The sequence below is a fragment of the Accipiter gentilis genome, chromosome 19 (assembly GCF_929443795.1).
Source record: "Accipiter gentilis chromosome 19, bAccGen1.1, whole genome shotgun sequence".
In the NCBI taxonomy this organism is placed as follows: domain Eukaryota; kingdom Metazoa; phylum Chordata; class Aves; order Accipitriformes; family Accipitridae; genus Astur; species Astur gentilis.
In genome coordinates, this window is record NC_064898.1 from 17,893,921 (window position 1) to 17,919,344 (window position 25,424).

At 41.5% G+C, this 25,424-nt stretch overlaps 2 protein-coding genes across 9 annotated transcripts in view; one reads left to right on the forward strand and one right to left on the reverse strand.

The window, feature by feature from the left end:
* Positions 1 to 3,984, forward strand: part of TAF1D (TATA-box binding protein associated factor, RNA polymerase I subunit D) — an 815,997-nt gene extending 812,013 nt beyond the window's left edge. The window contains exon 15 of the mRNA XM_049823620.1: positions 3,973 to 3,984. The gene's annotated coding sequence lies outside the window, so the exon portion shown is untranslated. The remainder of the gene's footprint in view (positions 1 to 3,972) is intronic.
* FAT3 (FAT atypical cadherin 3) overlaps positions 1 to 25,424 on the reverse strand; it is a 327,577-nt gene that overhangs the window by 169,662 nt on the left and 132,491 nt on the right. The window lies entirely within an intron of this gene.

The following is a 25,424-nucleotide window of genomic DNA, read 5'->3' on the forward strand; positions in this document are numbered from 1 at the left end:
GTGCAAAAAGTGGACAATACACAGACAGCACAATTCCCACAGAAATGGGAGTGCATGGACATGGAGTCATAAACCTCTTATCATGGTGACCTCAGGAGAGCCACCATGGTGACCAAAGGAGTATTCGAGTCAGTTAGGAGGAGATGGAGGCATCCTTATTTACAGACACCCCTTGGTGCCTAGTGGAAGCACATCATGTCTGAATCGAAGCTGAGCTAAGTGGCCCAGCTTTGAGCATGAGTTGGGCTAGATGACCTCCAGAGGTCCCTTTCAATCTAAACTTTTCCATGATTTGGTAGATGAAAACAAATAAATTAAAAAAAAAAAAAAAAAAAAAAAAAAAGAAGAGATGAAAGGAATAGAAAGGAACTCATTCATGGGATATATGCAGGGTGTGAATGCTCTCTCTTGAATAACAGTGGTTAGAAGAGCAGTAATTATGCAGTATCATCCATGCTCCCTTTGTATGGGGTACTTAAAGCATCTGGATACACACATGACAGACAGATACACTAAGGAAAACAGTTTTGGCACTTGTGTGCTGGAGGTGCGTGGAGGTCTGCAGTGCAGTGTGCGTACAGACAGGCACTCTAAGGATAACTATATTTTATTCCCCAGCATAAAACTCAATTGTCCCAATAATGACATGGCTCGCAGCCAACAGTACTGTTGTGTTTTGCTCCAAACAATAATTGAGTTGACAGTCCATTTTTTCACTGGGGGTTGAAATATCAAATTTGATCAGATATTAGTACTGATGCTGCTTCATTTTGCCAGCTTGCCAGTTTTTCTGCATGACAGGTGGATTTGTGATCACAGCACCATGACTGAGAGCCACAGCTGTGGCAGGAGATTGCCTTGGTCATGGGTTCAGAAACTTGTGCTGCAGAATATAATATAGTGCAAGAGTGGGAAAATGGGTCAAACAGACAGCAGTCAGACCCATGAGTGACAGGTGACTGTGAGTTCACAGAGTCACTGAAAATGCCATGGTCTGTGATGCCTTTGCTGCAATTTCCCAATCAAACTCCTGCCCCCTCTGGACTCTGGATGAATTTCTAACAGGAGGGAAACACAACACAGATATGGAATATAACATGTGTCTTTTCTGTAGCTCTGTTAAACTTGAAGCTGGTGATTACATTTGAACCTTTCCAGTCATTGGTTTTCAAATTTTTTTTCAGGCTTTTATTCAGGGAAACACACTGTGCATATGGTTTAGTCTCCTTGTTTTCAAGAACATGCTTAGCTTTAGGAGTGCGCTTAAATGCCTTCTCAAACGGCTTTGTGATATGTGCTTTAACGCAGGCTGGCGTAACTGCTTAGCCATGTAGCAGCTCACCCAAAAAGTTCTTACTCCCCAGATGGCTCATTACACCTCTCTCTTGCAGTCTCTGCTGGATGCCAAATGGCTCCTAAGTGAAGCTTAAGGACTGGTACTTGACCTTCTAATGCCACGTATAGTTGATATCGCTTGGGAACCCATCCTTCTTCCCCTTTATAAAAGCCAAGCAATCACACTCTCTTGATGCAATGGTGGTGAGCTAAGTTACTCAGCATAAAAGCTTCATGATTTGAAAAGGATGAGAGCAGGTAGGGAGTTTCTAAATATGTACATCTTGATGATACTTCCTGAACTGTGAAATGCAGCTTCCCCCATCAGAAGCTACACCTGCTGACATGCCACAAACCTCAGACAGTCCCTGTTTCCAAAGAACTGAGAGTTAAGTGAACACATTATGTGTGCCTGTCATTCTTCCCCAATAATTTTTTTTCTCTCTTAGCCAATTTTAACCTTAATTTGACAGAAAGAGAGAATTCTCTATCCAAGTTCCTGTGAATCTGATGAAAAGAAGCAGCCAACTAAAGGATGGAGGCCCATGTTACTGCCTCCCTGTGCTCAAGCTGTAGCATGACTTCAGCCGACATAGTGGTGATCAGAGAATCCATGTGTCAAAAAATGAATTATGAATGGAGGAGTTATAGGAAATGTGCAGCTCATCAGGCACCAGCAACACCAGTAGGTTTTGGTTTTTTTCTGGAAGACCATGGTGAGCAGAATCTTGTTTCACGCACATGCTGCATCCTTGATGCTCCTGTGATTTTCTATCCTTTTTGGACAGTATTAACCAAGCATGACAGTGGGACAGCTAGAAAAAGAAAAGAAAATGCCCAAGCATTCATTTAATTTCACTTCTAAAATCCCATCAGTTAATCTCTGCAGTTGTATGTAGAAGCCTATGTGTCACTGTCAGAATACTCTGAAAACAGGAAGGCGAAAAAGGGGAACTTTGGAGATGTAGAGAGAGAGAAGAGAAAATTCTCTTTTCCTAACTTCAGTTTAAAAGCATCTTTAGTTGGTTTTAAGCATGATTTTGATTAATATTTTTGTAAGGCAGACAACTTGTAACAAGCACGGCTGTGGAAAAAAAAAAGTCTAAGTAAAAAAATTATTAATAATTATAACTCATTATCATCACTCTTAAGCAGCACACCTTTCCTACAAACTGCTGTCAGGTACTGAGACTAGTTCATGTGTCAGTTTTGGGGGTAATAGTAAGGAGTCTCAACAGGTTGGTTGCATGTGCCCACATCCAGAAGGACCAAATACATCCTTTTATGGTATAAAACCATTAATCACTCAATTTCCTGCCCAGTAAAAGAACAGGGTAATTGCACCCAACTGACGTCAACGAATGAGGAGAAGCACCTCCCTCAGCTGTGGAATCTCTCTGTACCTACCCTTTTTTGAAAAAAACCCCTCTCCTCCCCTCTCCCAAGAAGCAAGTCCCCAGATGATGCTTGCATGCGTATGGCCCTTTCTGGACTGGAAATGTATTTAAACCTGCAACCTGGGAAAGAGGCCCCTGGGCAAACCCCCAGCACGTGCTCTCAATTCTGGTACAGAGCTGAGCCACCAGCTCTTCCAGATACCTAAAGACTCTCTGTGTCTTGTTACAGTGCCCAACTCATTCAAATACAGGAGGGCAATAAGGTGCAGTGTGCAATACTCCCCCCAACCCCAAAATATTTGCACCATGAGCCTAACAAATTGATCAGATGTAAGCAGAATCTTAAAGTGAATTTAAACAAGCAGAATGAGCACAAAATCCTGTTTACTTCTTCTATCAACACTAGACATTAACATTTTTCTATTGGCTGCATTGCTTTCAAAAGGGATAAAGTTAATGCATGCCCTACTGGCTCCTGTAGTTCTTAAGGAAAAAACTGGGTTTGCATTCCAAATAACGAAATATTCACAAACATCTGTCCCAAGAGATCTCTTTGGAGGAGAGATGATGACACAATTATTACAAATAATCTTGCTTCGTTTGCCAAGCTGATTTGCTTCAGAGAAATGACTGAGAGATAAACTCAGTGGAGTTTCCATGGAACTTTGAGCTAGACAGAACACAGAGAGGCCAAGCCGTGCATCAAACGGAGCATGCTGCTAATCCAAAACTGCCGGTGTCGGCTTCCCAGTGGTTCAGAGCATGGCTTATTCTTAACAAATTAGAAATGACAAATTTAGTGCAAGTTCAAAGAGAATAGAGTACTGATACAGGAGCCAGGACACCAGATAAGGTCTTTTACTAATACCAGTGCTTTGGTTCAGCCAATGCTCCCTACACACAACATATCCCACTTTGTCATTTTTGCTCTAACCAATGGGTCCTTCAAGCCTCAATACAGGATACTTGATGTTACGTGGCTCTGTCTATTTCTCCTGGATTTTCCATTCATGTGTCAATCTACCACTCGCCTACTTACTCCAGTTTCCCCTTGAATTCAAAATTAGTGCTAAGGTCAGAGCTCTGGCAGGCAGAAATCAGCTCTGCTTCAGTGAAATCTCCAGTCAACCCAAGCTGTAATAGAGCAGATTGACTATATAGCTCTGATCAGAAGGGGAGCATCTCTAATCCTCCTCTTCACACAGCCCATACTCCCTTCCAACTGTTACAAGCTTGATAGCATCTGCTACCACCGGTCTGAGAGCAGTTTTACTTCTGTTCTCCAGTTAGACTCTGGTTTTATGATATTTTATGACCATCCACACCCTGTCAACAACCGCCCGCATTTCAGTATTGGACCTGGAACATGAACTGGAAGGACGAGGCTGCCTGTGCTCCTTCCCTTCCTGCAGACTGTCTCTCTTGCAGACCAGCTCCCCTGAAAGAAGCAGGGGGTGTCCCTTGAGTCAAAGCCAAAAGACAAAAAAAAGGACTAGGGCTACACAAACCCCTCCAAATGTTTTCCACTAAAAATGCCTGGCAATATGCAGTCAAGCCCAGAACAGTGAAGTAACACTGTGTGCTTCAAGCATGAAGGAATAATGTGAAAAGACTTTCAACAGGGAATTGTCTAAGATAGAACCAGGGTCTGCCAAAGAATTCAGGTTCCTAATGGTCCTACTGCTTCATGACAATGACATCACGAACGAACGTCTGTATTCGATTAGACTATACTGTAATCAGTGTGCAACAACTTTAAGGCAATAGATCTTTGTATTTGCAAGTGCTCCAAACACGAACGTATACAACCATGGGTAGCCTGCTACTGAGAGCATGTTGTCTGCACTCCAGCTTCAGGAGCTTTCAATCTGTTAAAATACCATGGAATATATGTCAATATATCTATGGAAAAGGGCCATCATACTTTCTATTACCCTTCCTGTTACATTGCCAGTCTTTTTTGGAGCCAGGGAAGGACGTTTCTTTGAGCATTTGTGTTTCACTGTGCCTTCATTTCCATCAAGACACCCGTAACACATATTGCAGTCTGTTGCAGGCTTCTTTATGCCCTGAGGGGAGAGAGGGGTGTGAGCTGTTCAAATCCAAATCCTTGCATAAACACGATGCAGCCTCAGAAACTGAGCCCCTGCTGCCAGCGGCAGTCAATGGGAAAGCTATTGCACACCAAGCACCGTTGGCTGTGGGAGGTTTGCGTGGTAATGAAATCCTGTGCGTAATGCTGGTGGAGGAGCTCCCATTTGGATTAAGCATAGTGAGAGCTGTCAGTTGACCTGGGACACACACTGGTGGTCGGGATGCTTCCCAGGAAGGCAAGAGACCTGGGTTAGAGACCTTGCAGGCACAGGAGGGAACTGAACCTGGTTGTCCCTTTGGGAGGACTTCTCTAAGCATCAGTAAATCGTGCTGCAGAGGGGTAATACTGTCATCTCCTGTCCTGGTTTTGGCTGGGATAGAGTTAATTTTCTTTCAAGTGGCTGGTATAGTGTTATGTCTTGGATTCAGTGTGAGAAGAATGTTGGTAACACTCTGATGTTTTCAGTTGTTGCTAAGTAGTGTTTAGACTAAGTCAAGGATTTCTCAGCTTCTCATGCCCAGCAGCAAGAAGGCTGGAGGGGCACAAGAAGTTGGGAGGGGACACAGCCAGGGCAGCTGACCCAAACTGGCCAAAGGGGTATTCCATACCGTGTGACGTCATGCCCAGTATAGAAACTGGGGGGAGTTGGCCTGGCAGGGGGATCACTGCTCAGGAACTAACTGGGCATGGGTCAGCAAGTGGTGAGCAGTTGCATTGTGCATCACTTGCTTTGTATATTCCAACTCTTTTATTATTATTGTCATTTTATTATTGTTATTATTATCATTATTATTTCCTTCATTTCTGTTCTATGAAATTTTTTATCTCAACACATGAGTTTTACCTTTTTCCTTCCAATTCTCTCCCCTATCCCACTGGGTGGGGGGGAGTGACTGAGTGGCTGTGTGGTGCTTAGTTGATGGCTGAGGTTACACCACAACATCTCCTTTTTGCAACTCAGTTATTGTTGCACATCAATTCTTCCCAAACTCACCTTCCTGCAGCCCTGAGAAAGGCAGGACTCACAACTACCTCACATGGACAGGAGCCCTGTGGCCCAGCCAGAACCCTGTTGGTAAATGCTGATGCTTGTCCCATATCTCACATTTTACAACAATAATTAGCTGTGCACGGCTCCGAACCTTGTTAAGCCTTGTCTGGTGTTGAACATGTTTTAGCTTGGTTTTCGCTGTACCTGTAAAAGTCAAGAAATTTCTACTGTGCTTGCCTCTTGCTCTATAATCAGATGTCTACTGTCTAGCTTGGCCAGCTGTAAAGTGAAATTTCCCTGTGATTGTTTGCCTGTTGACTGCCTTGTGGTTATGAACTTGTTTTAGTTGCACCGCTACCCAGTTTATTTTAACTTCAGTTCTGCTTAGCTTTGTGCAATCACAGATTCTTTCCCTCCCGCAAAAAAGAAATCATGGTTTATACAGAGAAGAATGAGCAAAATTAAGTGATTGTGGTATAACTAACCCCATGAATCAATACCAGAGTGAAACGTATGAACTACTGTGATGATGAACTACAGAGAAAAAATAATTTTGAGTGAACCAACAACTCAGGAGAAGGAAATCCCCACCATGAACATCATAATCCTCTTGCAAACAGCATGTGGTGCCGAGAACTAACTCTACTAATGCATTAGAGAATGGAAACGTAACATCAGAGGAAAGGACATATTCTTGTGCACATAGTTTTACTGTACTGCTAATGATTCCTTACAGAAATTTGGTGATCTAGATTGTTTTTATAGCTGGTCTAATAATAAGCAGTTGTTGAATTTTGATTAGACTGGAAAGACATTAATTAGAATAAAAATAAATTCTGATTCTTACACTCTTGTATTAGTTGTGTTCTTTTGGTTGCCTGTATTTTGTATGGAAACATTTGGAATTCTGCATGTAAAAATATGCACATGTATATATACACATAAAGTGATTTACAGAAGACTTTTATTACACAGCAGTGTAGCTGTGGAAAGTATCACAAGGTTGATTCATGAATTTAAAGTAAATCAGACCAAGTCAATTGCTTGAAGATCTGTACGCTGCTATGAACAGCAGTAGATAAAGTGCATAAAATATCTGTGAAAGTGATCCTCTGAATCCCAGAGTTAATATACTTCTTTTAAGCAGACTATCAGGAATTCATAGAATCATAGAATGGTTTGGGTTGGAAGGGACCTTAAAGATCATCCAGTTGCAACCCCCCTGCCATGGGCAGGGACACCTTCCACTAGACCAGGTTGCTCCAAGCCCCATCCAACCTGGCCCTGAACACTGCCAGGGATGGGGCAGCCACAGCCTCTCTGGGCAACCGGTTCCAGTGCCTCACCGCCCTCACAGTGAAGAGCTTCTTCCTTACATCTAATCTAAATCTACCCTCCTTCAGTTTAAAGCCATTACCCCTTGTCCTATCACTACATGCCCTTGTGAAAAGTCCCTCCCCATCTTTCTTCTGAGCCCCCTTTAGGTACTGGCAGGCTGCTATAAGGTTTCCCTGGAGCCTTCTCTTCTCCAGGCTGAACAACCCCAACTCTCTCAGCCTGTCCCCATAGGAGAGGTGCTCCAGCCTCTGATCATCTTTGTGGCCCTGTTCTGGACTCGCTCCAACAGGTCCATGTCCTTCTTATGTTGGGGGCCCCAGAGCTGAACACAGTACTCTGCATGGGGTCTCACGAGAGCAGAGTAGAGGTGTAGAATCACCTCCCTCAACCCGCTGGCCACACTTCTTTTGATGCAGCCCAGGATATGGTTGGCTTTCTGGGCTGTGAGCACACATTGTTGGCTCATATTCAGTTTTTCATCCACTAATACCCCCAAGTCCTTCTCTGCAGGGCAGCTCTCAATCCATTCATTGCCCAGCCTGTATTTGTGCTTGGGGTTGCCCCAAAGAGTTATATTCTTTCCATTACTTAAAAATATTTAATTGTAATTTGTGTTGCCAAGCTCACTTCTCCTTTTTAGGAGAGATGATACAGGACAAAACAGAAAGCAAGAGCTGCTTTTATAGCAAAAAGTGACCCAATCAATCAGTTCAGTGTTGTTCTGAATAATGGGAAAGCTCTGAATCTACTCCTTACCCTACCCAAAATAACTAAACCAAAACAGTCTCTTTTTTATGTTACTTATAAGAGTCAGTACCAAAAGAGATGCTAGTTAAATGAAAAATCTTGCTGAAGATTTTCAGTGCTGACCCTTTCAATGCTCTTAATTTTTAGTGTCGCATCAATCTCACTCTCATTGTAACTATTATCACCAAGCAAAGATGATCACTCTTTATAAGCAGTCAGAAGAGGCTTCTGAGGGTTGCCAGCAAAGAACAGTTAAGAGAAAACTTTCCCAATTAATAGACTATTTTCCTTTTGCTGCTGAAGACATATGGTTATAAAATCTCCTTTAAGAATAGATTAAGGTGAAAAGAAGTCTTTGTGATTATGGGACAAATTTCATTTAAGAAGAGGTCAATGAGTGCATTCTCAATTCATTATTAGACTACGCAGCAGAGGACTGGATGGTCAGCCCCCAGCTCTTGCCACAATCATCTATCACGAGGTAAAATCAAGTTTTTCATTTCCCCTGTTGTTTCATGTTGCTCAGAGGTCACTGTAACAACGGTACAATCCTCTGCAGATTTGTTCTTGGCCGCCTCTTGGCCCGGTGAATGGTTACTGAAAATACTATAGAGATACTCTGCTGAAGGATTTATTCAGGCTTGCAAAGTGTGGCCATTTTACCAATGCTTTAATCACCAATTAGTACACACGCTGCTGCTATTAACTCACTACAGCTTTATCTAAAGTGAATAAAAACCATCAGCTTGCTTCTGCTTTAGAAAAAGTAATAGTAATGAGCAGCACAGGACTGGCTGAGCTAAACAGTAGCTCTGCTTTTACGAAGACAACCATGTCATGGGTTAGACAGAAAGCAGCAGGCATTCCTGGTTTTCAGGGACTGGACAAATTGCTTCAAAATGCTTCAAGGTCAAACATCTTTTAAAATACGTTCCAGACAAGCTCAAGACATAGCATGTCGTTTACGTTGTACTGTAGACAATTATGGAGCAATACCAAAGTCATGATCTATGCAGACGTAATGGTGAGCTGAAATCCTAAACCACTGGAGGTCATTTAACAATATAAGGTACAGCTGGTTTTATTACACCTTCTTTCTTTATGTGTTGTCTGATTCTTATTTTATATATATCCTGGTCACTATTTCACCCGTGTTTTCAAGCATACATCTGAATTCCTGCTTCGAGTCCTATATCATCTCTTTTTATACATTTTTGTTGCCCAAGGAAGGGGAATCATTCCTCCACTGACTAATTAGCAAAACTCATATCCACATAGAAATCTAATGCTCCATACAGCTGCCAAGCAATGTGGTATCAGCACCTTCATCTTTAAATTTATGATATCTGACTGGTGCCCTGAGCAATTCTTAACTCTGCCACCTTCACTTTAAGAGGGATGAGTACCAGATGTTCCTGAAGAAGTTACAAGAAGCCACCGAAATATGTATCCTGTGCACTGTGGAAGGTTCTTCATACCTCCCTGCCAATTAATGGCTGGCTCTGAAGCATGAGGGTTTATAATTCTTGTTTTTTTCCTCTTTATCCTTCCTAGCACAACTGTGGATATTCTCATTAGCTGGTTTCTTATTAAGTTCCATACCTTGAGGCCACAAGCAGCACAGGTTCATTATCTGGCATTACTTTTAATTCTGATTGTTCAGTGCTTGAAAAAATGAACAGTAAAAAATTTCTAAATGCCTTAATGACATGAGATACTCTAAGGGTGCTCCTAATGGGAAATAAAGCCACCTTTCTCACAAGGAATAAAGTACCAGTGGTGGAATAAAGCTTACCATGACCAATGACTGTTCCTTACAAGCCATACACATGCTTTTACGTTCCTAAGTTTTTCACTAATCATTTGTTATGTGGATACAACTTCTCATCCTACATCTTTTCTGAAGATATTTCAAAAATCATTTAAAGCCCTAACAGCTTTAGTTTCTTCTTTTTCTATTTTTGCAAGCAAAGCAGCAATTTAAGTCCACATAACAGACTCAACAGATTTGCATTAAAAATATGTGACTTGAACACAAAAACAAGGAGCCTTTTGACAAGCTCGCTCTACAAACTGATGAATATACTGTACCTAACTGTGATGAAATATTTAATACTACAGGCTATTTGCAGTTAACTTATAAAAAGCCACTGACAACTCCAAGGAAACTGTGAAAAACATACTAAAGAATTCTGCTGATGAACTACATTTTCAAAGGGAAGAGCCATTCTTCTATTTTCCTAACCAACAAGGTTAGGATTAAGAAACTGCTTATTGTGACTTTGACAATACTCTCCTGTGGTTTCATCTTCACCTGCCTTCATAAGCTGTGCGCTCGTGACTGTGTGATCCCAAGTACTACACTGGGAACAAAGAACCACAGATGTCTAAGCGAGAAATAGCAGAACATTTGGTGCAGACGAGGTCTACAAAGACTATTTTTTCAGAAGCTTACGCCAACAAGAGTAGCCTTATTTCATATATGCCCAAATACAAAGGTTCTTCTCAGTGTTACAGCTCCAAATTAAAGGACAAATTTGATACTGGGAGAGGAAGCTGGAACTGACACAGACAGAAAGGAAGGACTCAGGATACACAGAAAGCAGCAAGCTGTCCCTTAGGCAGTACCCAAAGTGAAGAGGCACAGCCAACATGTTTTAGAAGAGCAGAGCTAGAAAGGGAGCTCAAAGGAGATGCAGGACTACAAGGACAAGGATCGCACGCAACGATGGTTCAAGAGAGGCAGGAGGCAGGAGCCCTCTAACCAAATGCAGGCACGTACAGTGCAGATCTCTGCAGCTTGCTTAGCTCCCCAACACAAATTTGCAGTAAGTGAGGAATATCCTTCATCCGCACACAGATGCCTGAATTGGGTCTTGTTTGGTTTTAGTGAGCATTTAGGGAATTCTGGGCAACGAGCTCAAATGCAAATATCTATATTACTGCTTTTAAATACAAGGTGACATAAATTCGACTAGGAAGTCCTAAATGGCTCAGCAATGTAGTTATTCTGAAAGCAGATGCCTGAGAAGCTGTTGGAAACAATGTTCAGAAATTTGGAAACTTTGTTTCCAACTAGGAGCAATTTTTAGGAAACGTCAATGAATTCTAAAATTTAAGACTGCTCATAATATATGTTCAGTGGTACTTACAATTGTGGATTCTTACCAAATAAAATTCCCAGAAGTCACCAGAATGTTAACGTAAATCAGGAAAATATAAAACAAAACTTTAACGTGATAAAGCAAAATTAGTCCAACAGCTAACACTTTAAGCATACAACCAGCTGCTAAGAGCACAACCATAACACAAGCCATGATCACATGATATGCAGATTTTGTCACTCTTACTGTTATTGACCTGGATATACAGCCTGGATATAACGATTTGAGTACTGGTAATCTGTCAGTGCCTTCAAACTGTTGATCTGATTTACCTTGTCACATGCCTCATTCCATTGCAGTTAAAACTCAGGTCTGTGAACGTAGTCATAACAAACCTGTCATCCACAACTACGCGAGAGCTGTATTGAAATGGTGCATCAAACCTTCTCGTGAGCCCAAATTAATTTTATATCCAAACCAAGACCACGGGCAGATGAAGACAGAGGTAATATCTGGAAAGTGGAAGGGATGAAAGTTTGTGTCCCAGCAGGACCTGGATGAAAATTGAGGCTTGCAGTCCAGACAATCAGGTAGAAGATTGCCCTAGGAGCTTAACTTAATCTACCACCAGGCAGCCCATCGCAACTTCCAAGCACAGTGTCTGCTTAAGGCAGACAAACTGATCCAGGATCTTCACAAAAGGGGCCGAGACTGCAGCAAGACATTATGGGATGTGTAGGCCCCCCAAGCTGTGAGCATCCTGGTGCAGCAGTAGGGATTTCTCAAGAGCAGGTCAAAGTGCTTTATTCTTACTGAAGCCTCTCATATGGCTTGTGCTGCCTCAACTAATGCAAAACAGACACTGGGGACAGGAACCTTGTCATCTGGGACTGGCCATCTCACGCGAGGTTTTTAGTGACACTGAAAGTACCCTACTTTTTGAGGAAAAAAACGGACACGAATGTAAGTCAGCATTTCATCAAACTGCCTGTGCTGCAGAGCACACATGGTGACAGAAGGATGACCAGGAAAATTCACCGTTAGGGATCGTGTAAAGTTGTCTTATTTACATCAGGAACTTCCCAGCCCTGAATATTAGTATCGGGGAGGAAAAAGCCATACTAGAGAGATATACAGTTTTATTTGTATTTATATAATCCAGCTACACATTTATGCACAAACATAAAACAAAGTAAATTAAATTAAAGTAACACTAAATAATATTAAGAATTAACATACCTGAACAAAGCTATCAGTGTCATTCTTCAATACTGTCTATAAATTCTAGCCATGGGCACATCAACACAATCACAGAAACATCACTGATTATAAAATGAGAGAGGGTTTCCCAGGAACAAAAACAAATGTAAGAGTGCACCTGAGTATTCATTTATATGGAGAATAAAACCAGCAAATTTAATACTTATACAGGATCAGTTACATGATTGCTGATATTCAGCTACCTACAAATGCACCATTCTTCAAAATATTCGTTATTTACCCTACTGATCTCTATATTTAACAATGACAAGCTTGCTAGCTGGCTAGGAGTTATTTACTTACATGCTGCATTTCAGAATGGCTGTACTCTTAGACTTACCACAGAAAAAACTAAAGATGCCCTATTTGCTGGGCCTGGTGGAAATACAAGAGATCCCATGTTTGGCAGCAAGCAAGTCAGTAGCAAGGCTTCTTTCTTTCAACCAGGTTTTAGAGATGGCAAGGCTGGATGGTCTCCCTTTTAAGTCTTCTCAGGAGCTTCTTGACTAATGAAAATAGCCATTTATCTTGGGAAATCTGTAGTGTCCTCAAGGTCTAATAATATCACTCTTATAGCTTCCCCACTCCAGTAACTTCGGCCTTTGAAAAGTCACAGATTCAGATATTTATCAAACCAATAGCTGTGAAAACACACCTCTTCTTACACACCTTCGGTCAGGTATTGTCTCAGTCATCCTAAAAAATCCTTACTGAATTGCTCTTCCTAGGCATCACGCAGAGTAAAAAGCCTGCATCACAGTCTGGGGTTCACTTTGCACACTGTCTAATGCTGCTGAGCCTGGAGATATATATATATATATATATATATATATATATTGATATCTATCTATCTATCTATCTATATGTATACACAGCCCTGATCTCATCAATGGAAAGTCATCACTGTCTTTTAAAATGCACCTTCCTATGCCATTCTTTTTATTACATATTTCATTGCTCAGACACCCACATCCAGGGTGAACAGTATGTTCAGAACAACCCATTAATCAACAAATTTAATAAAAGAATATGGAAGACAAGACCAGAAAGACTTTAAGAAGTTTTGTCCATCTCATGGCCCCAAAGATGGATCAGCAATACCTAAGCCCTTCCCAACAGATATTCTCTTACTACTGTACAGTTCCCGAGGATGTTTCGTGGCATCTCATGTTTCATCACCACAGTGCTTAACTATCCTTATGGTTAAAAAGTTTCCCCTAAAGTTTAGCCTAGATCTTTCTCATTACCATGACACTTACTGAGAAAATAAGCCTGGCTTTTTCTTTTGATCACAAGTCCAGTGAAAAGGTGTCATATGAAAATTGATGTAAGAAAATCCCTTGGAAGCCTCCAGCCTGAATATCAAGTAAAGGAGAAGAGCAGGAGTGATACGAGCTGTTCAGACAGCGCACGCTTACAGACGGGGCAGCAGCATCACCATCTGCTGGAAGGAGTGAATTTAGCTAACGTACCAGTTGCCACCAAAGGAGGAGTGAGAAATGCCTTTGGCAGATATGCAACATAACGAGAGGAACACGGAGACGCCACACGCTGCCCAGTTCACAAGAAGCGAAAAGTCGAATGGCTTTCCCAGACCAGAGAGCAGAATAAATCTACCCTGACAGCCTTAATAAAAGTACTTTCAGATGTTTTGTATTTTATCTATTAACCATAGTTTAGATGGAGAGCCCAACCTTTTTAAAATTCACCTCTCTCCTGGTAGAGGCCATCTGCCGTGGTGGAGGACTCCTGGTCTCCTCCGCCCAAGCAGAGCCAGAGCAGACTTCCCATCCCGGAGACAGAGGGTCGGCTCGGAGGGATCAGGCCAGCAGGCACGCGTGCGCTTTGGGATCTGCCCGTCAGTTTGTGAGGAGCCAAGAGCAAAGGGAGTGTGAAAGGCTGATAATCACCTCGGGAACAGATTGGGCTCCTGCCGAAGAGGAATTTAGCACTTCTCTGCAGGCACCGCCTGGTCAGATGGCGCTCCTTCGTGCTGCGGCTCTCTGCGTGCGGCCAGGCAGCTAACGCTCATAGTATCTTCCTAGTATCTGTTCTCCTCTTCGCAACTGCTGTAGTAGCTCCAGGGGTCCTGCGAGAAGGGGAACGGGAGGCCTCCAGGCGCAGTCGGACGCGGGACACCCTGTGGTGCAGCTGAGGGGACAGCGCTGCGGAGGTGCCTCCAGGACCACTGCAGGAGCATGAGGCAGCATGGTGCTGTCCGGAGGGACTCACGGCATCACTGATGACTTCAAAGGAACCAGGGAGAGAGCAGTGTCCCAGTGTATTTGGCCACTAGATTTAACAGCAACAGCTTGGTTCCTGGTGCTGTTCTTTGAGCCTTTCCAAGGGCTCACGCTGACAGGGTAATGGAGGCAAGCTTCTAATGGGTCTACTTCAGTAGCCTGCGGTGTCATTTTTGGTGGTGAGACCCCAGGCTCCAAGAGGTGTTAAAGAGGGTTAGCACATCAATTAATGTCACCTTTCACCACTGATGAACAGTGTTGAGACGTGTGGCAAGAGGACAGCCTGCAGACACGGCACAGCAACAGCCATCAGGGCTTCGGCAGCCACTTTTTGTTGGGCAGTAAAAAAGGCTTGGAACTGTGGCCGAGGGTAGGATGCAAATCACCAAAAAAAAGTCACTCATGCTCCGCTGCTCACCCCTCATCCCCCTTCCGTACCATCAAACTTTTCCAAAGCTGTGGTCACATGGGTCCCTGCACTGAGCACCAATGAATCTCACCCAGGAAGGCATATATTTCATCTGGAGGACAACCTATGTAATTTTTACCAGTGTAGAAGTGAAATGGTGACAAGGCCTTTTGGCCACTGTGGAGGTATGGAAGATCACTGGTGGTTAGCTTGCTAATGAGCAGCACAGGGAGGTTGTCACCACCAAAGATTTGAGAGTGAAACAACCACTGTATGATAGCTGTCTCCAGGGAGAAATACAATAATGCATCTGGCTTATGTCAGTGGAAATGGCTCCGGCCTCTCTTTCATACTCCTGCCAATGCAGTGCGGGTTTGCAGCATCTTCTGCCCCACACTCTGGTGAACTGCCCCAATCACAGCCCCAAGCTGAGCTCCAAGCCAAGCACCAACACCCACCTGCTCTTCTGATAACATATTTCCTATTACAGTTGCTTCCCTACTCTTACTGGGGAAGTGTGTATCAAGGACTCCATGCCCGTCCTCGAGATCTAACTATGACATTGCATTTAAAATATTTTTGTGGTATTGAATAGATGTAGCTATCAGCAGCGCACATTTTGCAGTCTACTGAAACCTAGCTTTGCACTTCACCAATATCTAATATTGGAGTTATTTTTAAGATGCATTTGTTTCTTGCTGTAAGAAAAGACCAAAACCTCACCACTCAATGCCTCATTAGAGCCCACAAGCAAAAGTGATTATCACCATGTGCTTGCAATTGCTATGTTTTATTAAAGCTGGTGTGTTACATCCAAAGGAATTGCAGCAAGCAGGCTGTCTTGTGGATGATATTACCAGTGTGGACCCACTCCACACGCTGCTAGGAAGGCTGATCAGATTTCAAGTCTAATAAAAGGTGAGATACTGAACTCCTCTTAGCCCTTACTGCTAATTGCAAAAAGCAGGACCATGTTGCTGATTGCGAATGGTTTGGGAACAACAACTCAAGTTCCCAGTACCCAGCCTGTCACAAATGATATGAGATAAACCTCTGTTTATAGAAAACAGTAATGTCATCATCACCCTGATATGCTCGATTATTGTCCAAAAAACAATGGTCAAGTACATCAAAATGCAGCTCTGCACCTTCTACATTTTAGGCGATAAGTCTATGTCTGTATTGCCAACCACTGGTGGTGTTACCTTCTGTGACCTGTACTGTCACAGTCTCCTGAGCCGGACTGGACCCAGTGGGCACTCTGAGAGCAGAGGTGAACGTACAGCAGCACCCAGAAGTGTATCACTAACACTATGATGGGTTACAACGATGCCCTGTGCCCGTGGTAGTATTTTGCATACTTAGCAGCTAGCTACCAGCTAGATCCAGGAGTACCAGAATTATGTTTCCTCAGGTTTGATGTCTTGTGGTAGATTGATACTAGTGTCTAAGAGGATGAAAACCTGGCAAAATGGCCTTGGTCACTGTATCTCAAACTGCCTCTTCTTTGCAGTCTTCCACCGTTTGACTTGATTGTCCATCATGCAGCTTTTCCAGTATCCAGTAAGTCACGAATTCACAGCACTTGCTTCTGTATGTTCTTTCCTCCTGTCATTACTTATCCTTATGTCACCTGGAAGAACTTCATCATCTTTAAGATGTCTACCTTACTGCCAAGGTTGGAGCTGGACAATGAATTTAAAAAAAAAATAATCGGGGATACACTTAGCCACAGAGACAAAGACACAAATCAGGTGATCATAGAATAAGTCAGGCTATAAAAAATCACTGTGTGGTGGAAATATTCTTGATTTATACCAGCAATGATGTCCTTCCCATCAAACCTTTTTTCAGAAAGCAGACATAACTGATTTGAGAGATGAAGAGCATGAGGCTCCCTTCCAAATTTTGCCACGATATTTCTTTAATATAGACGTTTGGGGTGTATTTAGAAACATCTTCCAGAGCAACACTTTGTGTTTAAGCAGGGATCTCCAGAGGGTGTTAATTCTGAAAGCGAATATAGTATTACAATGGAATTGTAATTCACAACAGCAACTGAACATGGTCTTTTTCCTTGAGTATTTACAGTTGCGGAAAACCAGCATTTCAGAAATACACCTAGAGTAAGCAAACATTCAGGCCTAGACTTCCAGTTACTCTGCATCCTCTACAGTCACTGAAGACAGTGAAAATGGGGTATATATCATTGTAAGCCTAACTGAGGAGCATGTTGTGTTCATCTCACATGGGCATGACTACAAACTGCTGGGCTCTGTGGCAAGTCAGGCTTAAACTGCTTATACATTTAGAACATAGAAAGCTGATGCCAGTATTCTTGGCTTGTTACTCTGTGGTGAAGGGGCTCTGAAAGCCAGACACCTTTGTCTGAAAATCATATACTTGGCATTATTTTCAATAATGAATACTCAGAATTGTTTTTCTTATTTCTTTCAGCTCTGTTATCTAGGTGTGGCATTAAGGAATGCCAAGGAAAAACATTTGTGACAGAAGTAGGAATTATAAACAGACTTAAAAAAACTCCAACCCCACAAACAAAGTGATGTAGAAATCTCAGGTAGTGCCCCAGTGAATATGCCATTTAGTATAAGAGTTGACTTGCAGAGGTATTTATGTCTCTGAATATCAAGCTAGACACAATAGGATACTCAAATGCACTAGACCAAAAATGGCAATCAAGTGCTTAAGACTGCTCTTTAAGCACTGAAGTAACACCTTTGAAAATGCAGATTTTAGGCTTTCCTGAAATTTTTACTCACTATCCCTTTAGTTGAGCATAGTACTGGACTGCAAAAGAAAAACCTTTCCTGGGGAAGTATCATCAATTTTCAAATTAATACTCTGCCCTGTTCACAAGGCTGCCTGGTGGTCACCGTAACAGTGACAACACCTTCCAATAATTATGACACTATGGTAAAGAGGCTAGCAAATATTCATGTTCTGATTTAAATGATTTTCAGTATGAATCTCTGCTGGTATTACTGCCCTCATCAAACAACCATGTATTGTTACCCTAATCGTACCAAGGAACCAGATAAGTGATTTCAGTGTTCCCACACATCTGGGAAAGAGATTTCAAGAGCAGAAAAAAACAAAGGACTAAATGATATATCAGCTGGAGAGAAGAGACTTAAAAACCTTGCAGCTGTTTATACATTCAAGTAATATCAAATGTCTCCTACAGAGGAAATGTCTTTACATGTGGTAAGACTGGCTCAGCCTTTCCAACGCAGGTCCCTAGAAGGTGGACTGATTTCAGCCGTGCTGGACAGCTGAGTTTCCAGCTTTTGCAATGGCCATTTACAGGCTGCTCAGCACTGATGAAAACTGAACCCTGTAGTCTGGCATCCACAGACAGATAGAAGGGTCTACCCGTGGGACTACGGGTTTCCCCATCATCTTTCATGCAAACAAATAAACCTCCAACCCCAAACTTATTCCCAAGAACTTTTACTATGAAAAGTGAGAAATGTCAAAGACTTTGTCGCATCCACTTAAGACTTTGGCTTGTGAAGGAGATTCAACAGAAATGATGGTGGCACCTACAATGGCATCACATTTGGAAAGCAGTGAGTGACCGAGACCTGCTGTTGCCCAGGAGTGCCAGACAACATTCCCTGCACAGCCCAGGGACAATCAGTGGGCACAACACCTGAGCAAAGCTTTCAAAGCTGGGTTTTGAATACAGCTCTCATCATAAACCCCACGGATGGGCAGCCTCGCTCAAAAGACTACTTGAATTTTTAATCACTCTCTTGAATTCAGACATCAGAGCAGGCGACTGAGTTTGACACAGTAAATCATCTCAATATGAGCTATGTAATTGCTTCTGATTTTACATGGAAAAAGCTTGGATAATGTTGAGAAGGGTATCAAGAGCCATTTGAATAATGTTGTATTAAAGCAAGTCAAGCTTATGAGCAACAGAAAACACAACACTCAGAAAAAGCAAAATGTGTAATACTGTCAGGAGGAACCTCTTCACCAGAGAGTTCACCGAGTCCCATTTGATTCAGAAGCCATTACCCTGCATCTGTATGTTAACGAAGCAGCTGTTCCACTGCTAATTGCTGCTCCGACAAATTGCTTTTTTCCAATTAAGATTTTATTATCGGATTTATCATCACAAACAGAAATAGATGTATTTCAATTTTAGAAAGACAACAGAATGGTGCAATTATCCACCAGTCTTCTAGCCGGGCATAAATCAGAATCTGTAATTCCAGGTTTTACAAGTTCTTTAGAAGTTGAGCAGATATCTACATGCATCCACTGTGAATGTCTGCCTCCACAAGAATGCCCAAATTAGCCTTTTTAAATTGGGTTGCCTGGTTAAAATCCAGGCATTTAAGCCTTATCTAGACATTTAGGTAAGTGGCTTGATTTTAGAAATGCTGAATACTTACAAACCCTATCCCCATTTCAGTTTTGTAGTCTTACACATTCGATGTCACAAAGTGAATTAATCTTAAAGTAATACTTACAGTCTTCTTAAAGAGTCCTCTACTACAAGGCTGCCTACCAAAATGGTAACTAGTCAAATGAAAATTAATAGACTTTTAAAAGTGAATTCAGCACTACTTTAGAAATATGAGAACTGAAGAACCGCTTAACAAGTGTACATCTCAAGGTTTCTGCAATGGTCTGCCATGGCTGGAAGTATATTTCTGTGCTTACTATTTCTAAATGTAGTAACTTAGAGCAAGTCAATGAGTACTTTGTTAACCACAGCAGAAGTGTAAGTGTGGTATCCTTTGATGGAAGATGGAGGCTTCGCAAGCCCTTGTTCAGTGTTGCACCAAGACCCCAGTTCATGCAGGTGCTTCGGTTTGCAAGTAGCTCCACTGACGACAGTGGAAGAGCTCCTGCGCTGGACAAGAACACACTCAACTTTGCTGCACTGAGGAAGTTGTGCAAGGATACTTGGGACTGTGGGGGATAAACCAAAAAATAAGTAAGGAGGAGACTAAAGCATTAGGCAGCAAAAATTAAGACTTCGGCAGCTTCATAGACTCAGACATGAATTTTGGGAGGATAACATTTCTAAGACTATGTAGTGGCCTCAGGAGGAGAGGAGAGGAAAATTTCTAAGACATCTATTTTTTTCTATTTCTTCTATGAAGAAACTGTGCTTTATAAACATCTCCCTAGCTTGCAGAGATGGCATAGAAAATTCATGCAATATAGAGGAGTGAGCCCAAGCTTTCTGATCTTTAGTTGTGTTCTATATGCATCTTTCAAAATACTGCTACCAGGCCCTAAAGCCGTGTCTTCACTGGACTAGATGGATAACGGTATTTTCTCTTCAGACAAAAGCCAAATGATTGCCACAACAACAACAACAACAAAAAGTATTTATCATCCATGCAGAAAGGTCTGAACACCAATTTCTAGTTCAGAAATGGGGTGCACAGGCACACAAAGAGAATCTCTGCTTCATACTACTGCTCATGGCAAACGTCTCTCTGAGAGGGCAAACAGGAATCAACAATAACACAGTGATACTACAACTACAGTAAAGATAGCCAGTGCCAGACACCTGCCCCTCTATCACTTGTGATTAGGAAAGATTATGGCTAGTTTTATTTTCATATTAATTGTTTTTGTTGTTGTTCTCTTTATGAACATAGAACACATTTCATATTTTTTAATTTCAAAACACTGTAAGTTTTCTAAAAAGGTTTCCCTGGCTTTTTAGACAGCTGGAAATAACTCTGACAGCAAATTTATAACTGGAGAAATAATAACTACTTTAAATACAACCGTCCATCTATCAAGCATCACCTTAGAGTAATGGATTACAGAGAAGAGCCACTTTAGTTAATCAGGTTGGACTTTGTAATACTTCTGTGTTCCATAAATAATATTCTAACAGGAGCTTTACTGTTGGAAACCACTTTGAGCAAATGGTGAAAATGAGTCTGTCCTTTGTCAGAAAGTATCAAATGAAAAGACACACTGATGGCTATCTCTGCCCTTTGAAGCAAAATATTAGAAAATCAATCTCATTAAAGATGACCTGCACCAGCCCCAGGAAAAACCTAGCAGATTCAAAATCATACACTGACTGTCCGAAATAGCAAGGCTAAAAGGGCTAAGTCATAGAGATGCAAATGTGGTTATTTTCTCTACTTAAAAATGGAAATAAAAAACACACTAAAACTTTCAAGGTCTCGGAGCCAATGACTTGGGAATACAACATTCACCAACAAACTTTGCTGGAGACTACAGGGGTATGACTAAGTGGTCATGTAAGAATAGCATGCTTGGGTCCTTTTATGCATTTGTTTTCACCAAAATTGCCTGTAATACATCGCATTGAGGTGAGCTGTTGCAAGGCCAACAACTTTCTAGAGACTCCAGGAAGTAAGTTTTCCTAATTAGGCAAAACCTTTGACTCCCTAGGAACATTCTCTTGAGCTACCCTTAGGAAATCTATCAGTAATGTAATAATAGCAGTAAGTTAAAATGATGAATCCACTTATAGCAGAGGAATCCAGAAAGCTTAGAAACAACGTGTAGTCCTGACACCTTCAAGCTCCACGTGTCCTTCAGGAAGAAGTGAGCCTGTTATGATGATCAGAAACTCAATGTCATTCAATGAGATGTGCAGTGCCAAAGAGACATTCCACTGATGGATAGCTACTACAGCGTTGAAGGCTGTGTGCAATTAGTAAACAGCACGTCGTGCAAGACAAAATTCTGTCTGAAGTGATTTGGCAAATTCCTACTGTTACGGAAAGTGGTAATGGAGTGTAATGGCCACATATATCAGATGGGGTCTCAGTCATTAAGATCTCATCCAAGAGAAGAAAACAAAATAAAATGGCTCGTCTTTAATTCACGTAACAGGAAAGGATAAACACTGAGGTGATTCTGCCAAGATTTACATCTGTGGTTCCAGGAAATCAAGGTACTTTTGGCTTGATGCTTAAGGTTAATAATCAATCTCATCTGGCTACTCACATATCATCTTTCATCCTGAAGTATTCTGTAGCACTTAAAAAATAATATACAAATGAGGATCACTACTCATAGGAACATTCATTTCTACTCTCCATGCTTTAAGAGCTCCTAGCATATGCAACAGAGAAGTACTGGGAGGAGGCAACTTGATATTTTAAGGCTGGTACTATTCATTTTCTGCCGATGTTACCATTAAATAAACATATGGTCATCCAAGCTCTTCCACCAACAAGTAAACAAAACTCAGTCTGGCTCTTGGGTTTCTGCAGCTTTCTTTCTCTTGCTTGGACTGCAGGTCATAATCAGAATGGAGACACAATGAGATTAGTCAAAAATAAAAAGACGATCCTTGATGAAAGAGCAGGGTGAACACATCACAGTCCACTGTCCTGGCATGTTTGAATATTAGCCACTGCCACAGAAAAAATGACAGCCACTCTAACAGATCTATTATGAATGCAACTGAGGTTGTATGGAAAGTCCAGGCTATAAGGTTAGAACTTCCAACGATAAAAAAGGATTAAGAAAAAAATAATCTCTTTGATGTAACTGGTTCCTATTTCACAAAATATGGCTTTTGTGAACCCTGTCTGGAGCTAGCCACAAGGGCTGCTAAAAAAAAAAAAAAAAAAAAAAAAAAAGCAGTGCGGATGTAGGCATTTTACAATAAACAATAAGACTTTACTTCCAAAGTATGTCCATTTTTAATTCAGGTAACCCATATTTTGCCCTTCATTAATTTCTTCTCAGTTTCCCTGCTTAGCTGGATATTATCTCCCCTATATAATATTTAAGACAATAACAGTCTTATTTGAAAGAACTGAGTGGTTCACTGAGAGTAATTTGGTATTATACTTCCGACAATACTCAGTGCTGAGTGCTTCCTACAGAACTGCAATATACCCGTCTGCCGAAGGGTAGTCTCCATGGAGGAAAACAGTCTTTTTAACTTTATCAAAAGCATAGAATTATTTTCCGTTCCTCCCCAAAGCATAAAACCTGGTATCAGTTATCATTTTTATCCTACCAAGTGTAACAGTGATTGTAACACCAAAAATGTCTTTTTTTTTTTTTTTTTTTTTTTTTTTTTAAATAGTTCTACTTCACCTCACCAGAATTTCTGAACACAGTTCTGGGAAACTCTAGTACTATCACCCCTGCCTGAATGAAGGTAAAACCTTCAAGAACCTAAGAGTAAACCATGCCTTTTAAACCATATACTGTCAACTCTCCCAGCTCTCCCAATATAAGGAGTGCTGCTGGTATTTAATAGTTTTATTTGGAAAAGCAAGTGACTGAGGTTCAGACCTGGCTAAGAGTCACTGTTAGTTAAAAATAAAACAAAATTGTGGGCAGTAAGTGACTCTTTTTCTTTTTTCTATGTTCAAATTAAAAAAGGCAAAGTTCTAAATTCCACTACAAGCAGAAAATACCTGGGGAACCGCCTTGAAGAGATAGTTTGACACTTCATTCTCCAGCAAAGAGGAGAGAAAGGCATCACCTCTCCCCCAAATTCTGTTGCATCAGTGAAACAGACAGTAAACCTGTTCCTAGTAATGCAACTTTGCAGCCAAAGCAACTTCCCTGGAAGTCAGCAGGATTTTTATTAGCAAGTTCATTAGGAAAAGCTCAATCTAAAGAGCTGTTTTGATGAAGTTATTAATAGCTACAATCACGAGTTAAGGGAAATAAGCACTTTTCTATTAAAAATGAGACCACATTCACACTAAACAGAAACCACTGGCTCAGTGCATCTCCAGAAATGCTGGTTAGCAGTTCTGAACAGCTTGCCCATAGGTAACTCCACTAGAAAATGGACCTGGGAAGACACACTGTTTCAGCAGGTCCCAAAGTATCATGGAGATGTGTCTCTTTCCATCCAACATGTCCTTATGCCATAAGCAGCTTGAAAGCTCTGACACAGACTGGTTTCGGTCTTTTAAAAAAATTTAACCAGCCGAATCATCTTCAGCAGCAATAAATAACATAGCTGAGGACACAAGTCATGATTTTTTTTAAATTTACCAGAAAGAAAAAAAGAAAGAAGAAAACCAAGTAAATAGCAGAAGACCTTCCAGCTTTTAGTGCTACTGAAAGATAATTCATCTTCCCTTTTTAAATATATCAGGAAGAATTTGCCAAGTATGGCCTATTCGATGGTGTATTAAGTCTGAATTATCTTGGATGAAGCTGCTGGCCTTTCTATCTCTTCTGAATTCCACTGCGGAGGTAGCATCTGAGACCCTTCTCCGCTCTGCTGACTCACCACGTGAGCAGGACGGAGGGAATTGAACACCTCCACGTGCTGCTGCCTCCTGATGCAGCAAGGCAATTCCTGGCCATCCCTGCACTCACTCTTGAACCTGATGGCTGCTCTTCCGAGACTAAACCAAATGCCTTACCTCATCCAGCACTTCACTGCAACATGACATTCCCTAAGAAGCACAGACAGAAACCCCAGATACAATAGTTGCCTGATAACACTTTTGAGAAAATAAATGATTTAACCCATTTATAAAACCAATTTGGGTTTTGGTTTGGTTTTTTTTTTTTTTTGAAGTGAAAGCACTGTGTAGTTTGAAGACCCAACAAATCCCACCTGTGGCTGCATAGGCAGACAACGGTAAAAGCTATCCTCCTTTGCCAAGGCTCTCTTCCTCCACCATGGCCAGATCTGTGATTCATGGGACAGTGAACCATTGACTCCGGTGCCCAAATGCTATCAGGAAACCTGTTTTGGAGAAGGTGCATAGGAGTTCTGCACTCTCATTAGCCTCTGTGAGATTGATTTTCCTTACTTATGCCTCCTTGCATGACAAATAGTTCTTGATGCAGAGCCTGATAGAAACATGAATGGCTCCAGTGCAGATTCTCTTTATTAAGGATGTATGACAGGATACACGAGTTGTTTAGCCGAAGGAGAATGACTCAACCCCTTCTGAAACTAATGCAAAAATCCTTTAAAGTGTAGGTCAGTCACTTGGTTAATTTAGGGGCACTGACAGCATAATATCAGTTCTTTAAGACACAATTCTTTGGTTTTGCTTTTTTTTCCCCTTTAAAAAAAATGCCCTTTCCTTAAGGAAACTCCACTTACTACTCACTAGGGCTGGATCCCACTAAAAGACTTTTTTTTCAGGACCAAACTCCAGCCACCCTATGAACTGCCCCACATAATTACAGTATGTGATAAGATAACCTTCTGAACGTCCTTAACCCCAGGAATGCCATTACTGCTCTTCGATAGGTTTGAAACAGAAGTACAAAGAAGAGAGGACAGCAGATATTACGTTTTCCTTTGCATTACACATCACTAAATTTACTTATCAGAAGAATTATGAACGTTCCAAAAAGGAAAATATAACCTTGGATGTTTGACTGAACAAAATCTGTGCATTTTCCACCGCTTTAAAGTCAGTCGGAGAGCTTCTCATATTCATTCTTTCAGGCTTTAGGCAACTGATATTCAAAAACTGAAGATTTTATTATGATCTCTTGTATTTTCGGTAATGGTTTGA